The sequence below is a fragment of the Cornus florida genome, unplaced genomic scaffold (assembly GCF_030987335.1).
Source record: "Cornus florida cultivar Cherokee Brave unplaced genomic scaffold, ASM3098733v1 CherokeeBrave_3.0.0_Hap2_Chr03, whole genome shotgun sequence".
NCBI lineage: Eukaryota > Viridiplantae > Streptophyta > Magnoliopsida > Cornales > Cornaceae > Cornus > Cornus florida.
Window position 1 is genome coordinate 73,632,769 of NW_026775573.1, and position 12,383 is coordinate 73,645,151.

The window sequence follows — 12,383 nt, forward strand, 5'->3', positions numbered from 1 at the left end:
GCCCTGACATAGTTCTAGAGGAGATTCTACCACCAGATTTACCTTATTCCGTCTATGATGCTCACTCTAGTGTCAGTTCACCCCCAGAGTCACCACATTAGACTTCGGAGCAATCAATCACTTCAAGGAACATTGACTCTCAAGGCCTATCATACTCAGATGTGGTCGCTGCTATAATGACTGGAGCTGCCATGATGGAGGAACAACTAGGAACTATGTCTCGTGCCATTGAGAACCTCACAAAGACTGTTAAAGAGAAGGACTTGCAAATCGCTATACTGATGAACAAATTGGAAGTTCCGACCTTCATTGAATCACCAGTACAATCTGGGCATCCCACAGCTTCCACAGCACCGCTAACTGGGAATCGTGCAACTTTCACACCACCACCATCTAGGAATCCTACATCTTCCACAGCAATGCCTACGGAGAATCCTAATTCTATCACACAAGGTACTCACATAAAGGACCCCAAACAGACACCAGTGACAGAACAGATGGCTAGTCAAAACCGGATGCCGATGACAGAACAGGCAACTAGTCAAACCAATCATGCTTCTTCAGTCTCTTCATTATCTATCAAACAATTGCAAGATATGATAACGAATACAATCTAAGCCCAATACGGAGGCGTCTCACAGAGTACTCTCATGTACTCAAAGCCCTATACAAAGAGGATCGACAATATGAGGATGCATGTAGGATACCAACCTCCGAAGATTCAGCAATTTGACGGAAAAGGCAACCCCAAGCAACACGTTGCCCATTTTGTCGAGACTTACAACAATGCCGGAACTGATGGGGACTTACTAGTTAAACAGTTTATCCACTCCCTTAAAGGAAACGTGTTCGAGTGGTACATCAAACTAAAGTCAAAATCAATTGATAGTTGGGACCAAATGGAATGAGAATTCTTGAACAGGTTCTATAGCACTCGTTATACTATTGGTATGATAGAATTAACTAACACAAAACAATGGAAGGATGAGCCTATAATCGACTACATTAATCGGTGGCGAGCACTCAGTCTTGACTGCAATGATCGATTGTCAGAAATCTCTACTGTAGAGATATGTATGCAGGGAATGCATTGGGGCCTTCTTTACATTCTTCAAGGCATAAAAGCTCACACATTTGAAGAATTGGCTACACGTGCCCATGACACAAAAATCAATATGAAATCCCATGACGGCAAAGGTCCCGTGGCCATAGAATCACGCAAGGATAAGAAAGACTGGAAGAAGAGCGACAAGTCGTCAAAGAACACTGCTAAAGAATCCATGACTATCTCAACTACCCTAGTCCAGATATCTGTTAAAGATAATAAGAAAGATGATAAAAAGTCTCGCCAGTTTCAAGAAGGGAAAAGACAGCGTCCTACACTAAAGGAATTAGAGAAGAAAGAGTACCCATTTCCCGATTCCGATGTTCCTGGTATATTAGAATGCTTACTCGAAAGTAAAATTATAGAACTCCCTAAAAGCAAATGCCCTCAAGAGATGGGACGTATCACCGACCCAAAATATTACAAATATCATCGTATTATCAGTCATCCAATTAAGAAGTGTTTTATCTTCAAGGAGGTGGCGATGAATCTGGCAAAACAAGGCAAAATCTTGTTAAACATAAACGAAGTTGTAACTTCAAATCATACTACTTCTACTTTGACAACCTCTGTCGTGTGGAGTGGTCATTCTCAACCTTCAACTTCTGAGGTATATTGCATAACCATCCAATTTGGCTCATTGGAACCAATCCCTATCTATCTTGCCCAAGGGAGTGTACCAGACATTTCAACATTTGGAAGGGTCTTGCCTTAGGATGATAAAGAAGGATGGACTATGGTGACAAGAAAGAAACCACAAAAGCAACGAGCTGACATTTTTCAGACTAGTTATTCTAATAGGGGGCAAAGGAAGAAGAAACCTCAATATCGCCATAAGCAGTCAGGCCATAACAGAAAATGAGTCAAGAAGACACAGTCATCCGAACACGCCTCTATGAGCAAAGGGCTCCAAAAGACTATCTTTACAAGAGTTCTTTCCAGAAGGATATCTAGATGATGAAGTTATGACAGCTTACAACTGAGAAAACGAGCCCTGATGATGAGAATAGCAAGGATCAAGATGAAGCCCAGACTATAGAGAACCATGCAAAGGATGTAAACATCATTGAAAAGTCTGATGATGATGAAGTAGTAGGAGGTACGCTTGATTCATGTTATGCACCAATTGTTTTTACTGACGAGGATCTTCAGTTGGGTTCGAAGCCGCATAATTGTCCTCTTTTCGTTTTCGGTTACATAAAAGAACAAAAAGTTACTCGAATGCTTGTTGATGGTGGATCAGTGGTGAATCTCATGCCAAAATTTAAGATGAAAATCTCGGTATCACAGTCAACGAGTTATCTCGTAGCCATCTTATTATTCAAGGTTTTAACCAAGGAGGACAAAGAGCTATTGGCATGATTCGGGCAAAACTAACTATTGGCGAGCTCCAAGCTGAAACCTTATTCCACATTATTGATGCAAAGATATCCTACAATTTGTTGTTGGGAAGGCCTTGGATACATAGTAATGGTGTCATTCCATCGACTCTTCATCAGTGCTTCAAATTCTATAAGAATGGTGAACAAACGGTTGTGGCAGACCATAAACCATTTACAGAAGTAGAATCTCATTTTGTCGATGCCAAGTTCTATATCGATCCTGATACACCTTCGGAAATGCCCATCGTAAGCCATACGTCTACACAAGAGATTCAATCTACAAAAATAAAAGAAGCACTAAGTGATCCATTAGATGTTTCAATGACAAACATTGTAAAGGTAGCTAAAACGTGAGGGGTCTCGATAAAAGCACATTGGACAAAACCTATTTTAAAGTTGTTCCAAAATCTCAACGACAAGAATGGCAGTCACCTATCATCGAGATAATTAAAACCAAGGAATTTAAATTGAAGATGTCACAAACCTGTGATACCCCTCGGATCCGAGACACGGGTTGATCAGACTCAGGCCCAAACCCGAGGGAATATCTAACAATTAATATTTTATAATGAACACGGAATACAAAATGAATTAAGAAATGAAATTAAAGCTGAAAGGAACTAAAAATAGAATCCGCAAGATATTATAATTATTAAAATCCATCAAACCCAAACTCCAAAACTCCACCAGTTTACAACTCGGGAATCCCTCTCTAGTGGACCCCTATTAAACATCCAAATGGAAGATAAAACAACTGTAATAAACATCCAGAAATAAAACTATGGAGAGAGCCCTACATCGTCGGAAGAGTGAGTAGAGACCTCTGCTCAGCACGAACACGTCTAAGCCTGGAACTGTCGTGTACCTGAAAAATAGAAGTGGGTCAGGCCCACGCGCAAGTTCTATACTACTACAATCCAAACAGAGGCCCGATACGCATGTACATCCTAAACAATTCAACAATAGCTAATAGTCCGTAAATATATATATAGTCACACTAAAGGACTCTCACTGGACTACAGGCCGGTCTTAACCTGAATAGAGGTAACATGCTAAAAGGCACACGAAGTGGGCATGTGTACCTAAACCTAAACAGGGTACACTTCTAACCATCGTATCCAGTTATGCATCCCAATGCATATACGCTCCCTAACCGTCGATCCTGAGACTCAAGCTCATATCGAGGTACCATAACAATATATTTAAAATCCATCCTGAATCCTAGTAGTGCCACTCAACTAGTTGTTGCCATGACACTACAATCAATAGGACTTAACTTTTAGTTAATCCAATTCTTAATCCAGAGTAGGTAGGTTTTGGCATTTTGGAACCAAACCGTCCCTAGTATACCACCGTCCCATACTGGTATATACTCCAACCATCCAGCAGTTGATAAACTTACACTTAAGGTAAATATCAACTAAATCCATGTTTCCAACAATTGATACTGACAGTGATCATGAAGGCATCAAAACAAAATTACATTATTTTTCATAAATACACTTAATGTATAGTGTTTCATAAAATCCTGTATAGTCCTAAGTTTAAATCTTAATAGCATACAACATCCAACAGTTGATATTACAGTCAATTAAGATAACTATCAACTAGATCCATTATTCTAAAAATTGACACCAGCAGTGACAAGATAAGTATCAACAACAGAACCACAGTATATATAAACATGCTTAGTTTCGGTAAAACCGGTATACTATTACGTGTAAATCTTAATAGCTTTCAACAGCTAACCGTTGATAGTACAGGTATTAAAGTAAATATCAACTAAGTTCATATTCAACAATTTATGCAAACTGTAATCATGAAAACATCAAAACAGAGTTACAGTGGATATATAGACATGCTTATCCTATAGTGCTCCCGGAATCCAGTAATGCTAAGTTTGATTTAAACCCTAGATCACTCGATACCAACTCATCCAAAATAACTATAATTCAAGTACATGATCATAATATGAAGTGAAACATGTTTTAATTATATTATCCGTCTCAGAAAATATTACCAACAGAATTTTTAAACTCTAAACAGTGTGTTCATTGATTTAAGTATTTGCTGTCCGAGCTACCCAAGTAATTATCTTATTAACACCTCTTGGGACTTAAGTAACTGTCTTTAAGCATCATCCACACACTCCACATACATCCCCAAACCCAACTAAAACCACAGAAAACCAACCCCTGTAATCAAAACTGGCTGGAAACTCAAAAAAATGAAAAAAATGCATAAAGGAGACATCTCCCAAAAGGGGAGCCGCCTCCTTTAGAACCTGGAGCCGGCTCCCCCACTTGGGAGCCGCCTCTACTCAAGAGGAGCCGGCTCTCTCCCTCTCTTGCCTCGCCTCTTCGTTTCCCCTCTTCTTCAGAACCCTTCTGCAACTCCTCGCCCTATGCTATGGTTTCCAGAAATTATAATTCAACCCCAGTAGTTTTCCCCAGTCCATGTTTAAGTCTTTATTGCATTCCATACATAGGTTAAACAGAGATATATGCGAGCAACTATCACGTTTTAACAGAATTTTAAGCATACAACACATACTGATAAGTTTCAGTTTAAGCACGAACAGAGCACGTATTTAGTTGATTTAGTTAGTCCTAGAACTATTTAAGAATGTAAAGAACACGAAACCTAAGGGAGAGAGTAAGGATAGAACTTGCCTCCTACCGACGTTCGTTTATATTTTCCGGCGAAACTCTCCTCTGTTTGCTCTCTGTTTTCCTGTCGTCTCTAAAATTGCCTCAAACTTATGATGTTGTAATCCTCTTCTTAAAACCCTAGGCAGACCCCTAAGTGAGTATTTATAGGCCACACAAATCCTAAGTTCCCTCAACCCTAATCGGATTTGCTCGGCCCATACAGAAGTTTCAAGTTTATACCATGACGGCTACTGTGTATACCTAATGGAACGATACAACAATCACGGTTACTTTAATTACCAATTAAACTTTATACCAATTAACCAAATAAAACTAAGTAAAACATTTAACAAATAATTAAAAATTAACCAAATAAAACTAAGTAAAACATTTAACAAATAATTAAAAATTAACCAAATAAAACTAAGTAAAACATTTAACAAATAATTAAAAATTAACCAAATAAAACTAAGTAAAACATTTAACAAATAATTAAAAATTAAATAACACAAGTAAGAAAATAAAATTAAACAAAGTCAACAACCAAGTCAAACTATCAACGAATTATAATTAAACCAATTAAAACATTAAATAAAACAATTAATGAAAAGAAAATAATTAAACAAAATACCGAGACTATCCTTTTGAAAATTAGGGGTATTACAAAACCAAGGAAAAAGAAGATATGCAAAAGCTTAAAGGAGAGTTAACTCTTCCTCTCACTAAGATTCAAAAGTCTTCACCGTCCAAGTCTCTGTTAAAAAGGTTCTTGCGGCCTTCTCAATCTCTGGTCGGACATGGATCACTTCCAAAACAAATGACTGATGAAAGATTCGATCGTAAGGCATACCAACTCTTGGCTAAGTCGGGGTATGATTTTGCTAATCTTGTAAGCCTTAGAAAACTTAATTCTGAGGTCACCAGTGAGAAAGTGCATGGCCTCAATGAGACATAGAAGAAGTTAAAAGATCAAGGGCATAAAATCATTCCACCCAAGTCTGGTATCGGTTTCATAGCTTTTGAGCCACTTCAAATTCAAATCACAAAAAAAGATAAGAAGTCAAACACCTTATACATTGGGTTTGAAGAAGTTAAGGACGAACAAGATCATCAGACTATGCATCAAAGATCGGTCTTCGACCGTATAGGAGGTCCATGTGATCGAATATCTGTATTCAACAGGTTGTCGAGCCAAGAATCAAATGTCTCAAGTTCTCATATCAGGAGTTTGCCTCGTGCCTCTGTTTTTAACAGAATGAGCTTTTATGACCAAGGAACAAAATCTTCACAACCTCAATCTCGAAAGTCAATATTTTCTCGAATTGGTATTGTCAATGATATGCCGCTAAGAAGCAGTAAAAGTGGAAAGTTAAAGAAAGCTAACATCGACACAGTGAATAATAGTGAAGTTCAGAGCCTAGTACCCTCACGAATGAAACGTAAGATAGAGATAGATGTCACCAATGATGTTACACTAAAAGCTTAAAGGCGAACCATTGTATTCACTAATCAAGCAGAATAAGTGGATAGAGCAGAAAACACTGGCGAATCATCTTGTGTTACTTCGTACCACATCACTGCTGAAGAAGAACCTGATTCTGAACAACCAGAAGACATCAAGAAAGCTCCACCAACACTAGAAGACAGGGGCAGGCTACCATTAATCAACTCAAAGAAATCAACTTAGGGACTGATGATCAACCCAGACCAGTTTTCGTTAGTGCATTCCTAAGCCCCTCAGAAGAAAATGATTACTTTCAATTGTTGTCTGAGTACAAGGATGTCTTTGTTTGGACATGCAAAGAGATGCCCGATCTTGATCCTAAAATTGCAATGCACAATCTCACTGTTAAACATGGGACACGTCCGATTAAGGAATCTCAACGTTTCTTCCGTCCAGAGCTAGTTCCGAGTATAGAGGAAGAACTCAACAAATTGATTGAAGTGGGGTTCATTCGTGAGGTCAAATATCCAACATGGATTTCGAGCATTGTTCTAGTGAAGAAGAAAAATGGACAGATTCGAATTTGTGTGGACTTTCGTGATTTGAATGAGGCATGCCCAAAAGATGATTTTCCTCTTCCCATCCCCGAGCTCACTGTAGATGCAACCACGGGCTATGAAGCTCTCTCATTTATGGATTGTTACTCCGGGTACAATCAGATAAGAATGACTCTCAAAGATGAGGAGCTAACTACTTTTTGCACTCCTAAAGGTATATATTGCTACAAAGTTATGCCTTTTGGACTCAAAAAATGCGGGAGCAACATACCAGGGTGCCATGCAAAAGATCTTCAACGACATACTCCACAAGATTATTGAATGTTATGTTGATGGCTTGGTGGTAAAAACGAAAGAGCGAAGAAATCATTTATAGGATTTACGTACAGTTTTTAATCACCTCCGAAAATATCAGCTCCAGATGAATCCCCTTAAATGTGCATTTGGTGTGACTTCAAGGAAATTCCTGGGATACGTCGTACGTCGTCGTGGTATTGAGATTGATCCTAATAAAGTTGAGGCCATTCAAAAGATGTAGCCACCAAAGAATTTACGTGAGCTTCAAACTTTACAAGGTCAACTTGTGTTCATTCGTCGGTTTATCTCAAATTTAGCTGGTCGTTGTCAGCCTTTTAACCGACTCCTAAAGAAAGATGTTCCATTTAATTGGGACCAATCATGCCAAAATGCTTTTGATAGCATCAAAAAGTACCTTCTCAATTCTCCGGTATTAGGAGCACCTGTACTTGGAAAACTACTCATACTTTTCCTCGCTGCGCAAGAAGAATCGCTGGGTGTCTTACTTGCTTAGAATAATGAAGAACATAAAGAGAAGGCATTGTATTACTTAAGTCGCAAACTCACCCCGACGAAGCGAAATTATCCTCCAATTGAAAAAACATTCCTCGCACTTGTCTTCGGCTCTAAGAAATTAAGGCATTATTTCTTGGCTCATACGATACATCTTATTGCAAGAGCTGATCCTCTCAAATATGTCATATCTAAACCGGTCCTTTTCAGATGCTTGGCGAGGTGGTCAATTTTGTTTAATGAATTTGAAGTTGTTTATGTGCCACGAAAAGCAGTGAAAGGACAAGTCTTAGCATATTTCTTAGCTGACCATCCTATTCCAGCCGATTGGGAAATTTCTGAAGATTTTCCCGATAAAGAAGTCTTCTTTATGGACATCCTCCCTCCATGGATGATGTTTTTCTATGAGGCAACACGATTAGGTGGGGCCGGAGTAGGCGTAATTTTTATTTCTCCACAAAGACATGTTATTCCATACTCTTTTGCACTCGCTGAAAACTACTCAAATAATGTAGCTGAATATCAAGCCCTAGTCATCGGCCTTCAAATGGTGAATGAGATGAAGATCACAAATCTCAAAATATATGGAGACTCTAAGTTGGTGATTAACCAACTTCTTAAAGAATATGAGGTTAAGAAAGATGATCTGGTGCCATACCATCGTTATGCCTCTCATTTGTTGGAACAGTTTGATAGCGTCATGCTAGAACACATTCCGAGGAAAGAAAATCGGATAGCTGATGCTTTGGCAAATTTAGCTACAACATTGGCGTTAACTGATGAGGACCTAGTTGATGTTCCTGTATGTCAACGATAGGTCTTGTCACAAGTCCTGGAAGATAAATTTGAAGAAGTAATTTGGTTTCTTGTTGGACACAAGAGGAAGAAGACTGGAGACTCCCTATCATTGATTATCTGGAACATGGAAAGCTTCCCGAAGACCTACGCTATAAGACTGAAATACGAAGATGAGTACCTTGATTCATCTATTACAATGATACATTGTATAGGCGTTCATATGAGGGCCTTTTCCTTCGCTGCCTTGGAAATAACGAAGCAACCCATGCAATGAAGGAGGCACATTTTGGGATTTGTGGAGCCCATCAGTCTGGTCCAAAGCTTTACTTTCGCATCAAAAGAATAGGTTATTATTGGCCCACCATGGTCAAGGACTGCTTGGAGTATGCAAAGAGGTGTCAAGCCTGTCAATTCTTTGTTAACTTCATACACCAACCATCGGAGCCGTTGCACCCTACTATGACGTCATGGCCATTCGATGCATGAGGATTAGATGTAGTTGGTCCTCTAGAAAAGTCTTCAAAGGGCCACTTGTATATCTTGGCTGCCACTGATTATTTTTCTAAATGGGTGGAAACTGCACCCTATAAACATGTGAAAAAGGAAACAGTGGTTGATTTCATCAAGTCTAACTTTATTTATCGATATAGTGTCCCTCAATACATCATTACTGATAATGGGATGAATTTCAAAAACAGTTAGGTGACCGACCTTTGCGAGAAGTTTGGCTTCAAACAACGTAAATCCTCCATGTACAATGCCCCTGCAAATGGTCTCGCGGAAGCATTCAATAAAACTCTTTGTGAGTTATTGAAGAAAGTAGTTAACCAGACAAACAAAGATTGGCATGAGCGAATGGAAGAAGCATTGTGGGCATACCGCACTACGCATTATACACCTACTCAAGCAACTCCGTATTCTCTTGTCTATTACGTAGAAGCGGTTCTTCCATTGGAACAACAGATCCATTCGTTAAGGATTGCTATACAAGAGGGCCTTACAAGTGAAGAAAATGACATCTTATATCTTCAAGAACTGGAAGCATTGGATGAGAAGAGATTAGAAGCTCAACAACAACTAGAGTGTTATCAAGCTCGACTTTCTAAAGCGTTCAATAAGAAAGTTCAACCTCGGTCATTTCAAGTTCGAGACTTAGTATTAGTTTTTCGGAGACCAATTATCATGAATCGTAAGGGAAATAAATTTGTATCCAAATGGGATGGACCATATGTTGTTCATGAAGTTTATACTAACGGGACATATCTCATTATTGATGAAGATAGAGTAAGAGTGGGGCCCATTAATGGCAAATTCCTGAAGCGCTACTACCCATGAAGGTTATGCTCCTAATTGTATGAGCTTAAACTGCATTATGGTCCTGGCCCACATGAGTTAAAACTATGATCGTAAAAAAATAAATAAATAAATAAAAATTTGAACTACGTGATGACTTGATCCCTCTTTTGAGGGTACGTAGGCAGCTTAGAATTTTATTCTAAGTTCAGTACGACGCTAAAAAAAAAAATCCTCAGAGTATGCAATATGGTAAAATGTGTACGTTACGAGATATCAAAAGGGCTAGTTTCAATTTGTCAATTTCATTTGCTGTCAAGATATTATTATCACTAATCATGTAATATCAAGAATGTTCATCGCACCCTATTAACTTGGCACGCCACCGAATTGTATCTGTAAAGAAAATTTTGGTCAGTCGCCAAATTGTAGCTGAAAGAAAGAAATTTGGCCCACTGTCAAAGTGTAGTTGCAGACAATAACTTTGGTTCGTCACTAGAATTGCAACTGCAAAGGAAAAAGAATTTTGGCTTTCCATTGAGCTGTCATTCAAGAAAAAAATTCTACTCGAGGTATTGCTGAAAGGAAGAAGTGGCTTTGCATGTCCAATGAAGTTGAGAATTTAATATCAAGTCCAATGGATTCTTTATTAGATCAGAACCAAAGTTGGTGAGTTCACATATAGCCTTGTGTGTCTAATGAGACGAACAATGTTCATTGTCAGGATTAGGCAATTGAATGTGTGTCCAAAGAGATGAACAGTGTTCATTGTTAGGATCAGGCAATTAAATACGTGTCCAAAGAGATGAAACAGTGTTCATTGTCAAGATCAGGCAATTAAATACATGTCCAAAGAGAAGAACAGTGTTCATTATAAGATCAGGCAACTGAATGTGTGTCCAAAGAGATTAAACAGTGTTCATTGTCAGGATCGGGCAATTGAATGAGTGTCCAAAGAGATGAACAGTATTCATTGTCGGGATCAGGCAATTGAATGCGTGTCCAAATAGAAGAATAGTGTTTATTATCAGATCAGGTAATTGAATGGGTGTCCAAAAAGATGAAACAGTGTTCATTGTCAGGATCAAGCAATTGAATGTGTGTCCAAAGAGAAGAACAGTGTTCATTATCAGATCAGGCAATTGAATGCTGAAAGGAAGAAGTGGTTTTGCATGTCAAATGAAGTTGAGAATTTAATATCAAGTCCAATGGATTCTTCGTTAATCTGATCAAGACCAAAATTGGTGAGGTCGCCTGTAGCCTTACGTGTCCAATGAGAAGAACATTGTTCATTGTCGGGATCAGGCATTTGAATGCATGTCCAATGAGAAGAACAATGTTCATTGTCAGGATCAGGCATATGAATGGCATTGCGACCGAGAAGTGAGTCGGATACGCTTAATGTGGTTCCTTGGCTTCATCAACTATTTTTGCTCTCTAAGATAGTCATCTTTTGCTAACACTTGAATACCACCATGATGGAACAACAAACAAATTTGAAGCTCGATTGGTGTTGTCTAGAAGGACGATTTCAATTTCTGCTACAGCTGACACAAATCAAGTTGCTATACCCAATCAAGCCCTTCAAAAAAAAAACAAAAAAAAAACCCGCATGAAATCATGTGGAAAAGTTTATATCATGTAACTAAAGTGGTTATTGGATGTATGTTCATATATCTAGCCTAGCATACACAGCTTTAAAGCATGTGACTAAAGTGAATGAGGAAAAGGACGAAACAGGGGAAGAAGACAAAATTGGAACAAGAAAATATTAATGAAAAAAAAAGAGGAAAAGAAAAAAAATAAAAGAAGTCAACTTTTCATGTACAAGAGATCATACCGATGGTAATTCCTCAACAGCATCTGTTCGTGTCAATTAAAGTCTCGAAGCAGCGTCTAAGTCTTCAACGGTACTGGAATTGATGTCAATCCCTATAACATCAATGATGTATATAGGCAACCAAATATTTCCTATTTGTACTGGAATATGTATAATTTAGTTCAAATGGGAAAGTAAAATTCCAATCCAAAGTTGGATAGAAAAGCGAAAGAGGAAACTTTACAATCCTATTTTCCAATCCAAAGTTGGATAGAAAAGCGAAAGAGGAAACCTTACAATCCTATTTTCCAATCCAAAGTTGGATAGAAAAGCAAAAGAGAAAATCTTACAATCCAAAGTTAGAGAGGAGAGGACAAAAAAAAAAAAAATGGATACGTCAAGTCCCATTTGAAAAAGGAGACAAGTCCTGTCAAACTTGGAACTCGAAGTGGGGGCAATTTGTAGACACTAAAATTTTAGTGGGATTTGATTTTGACAAATGGACCCATTAAATATGGGCCTAA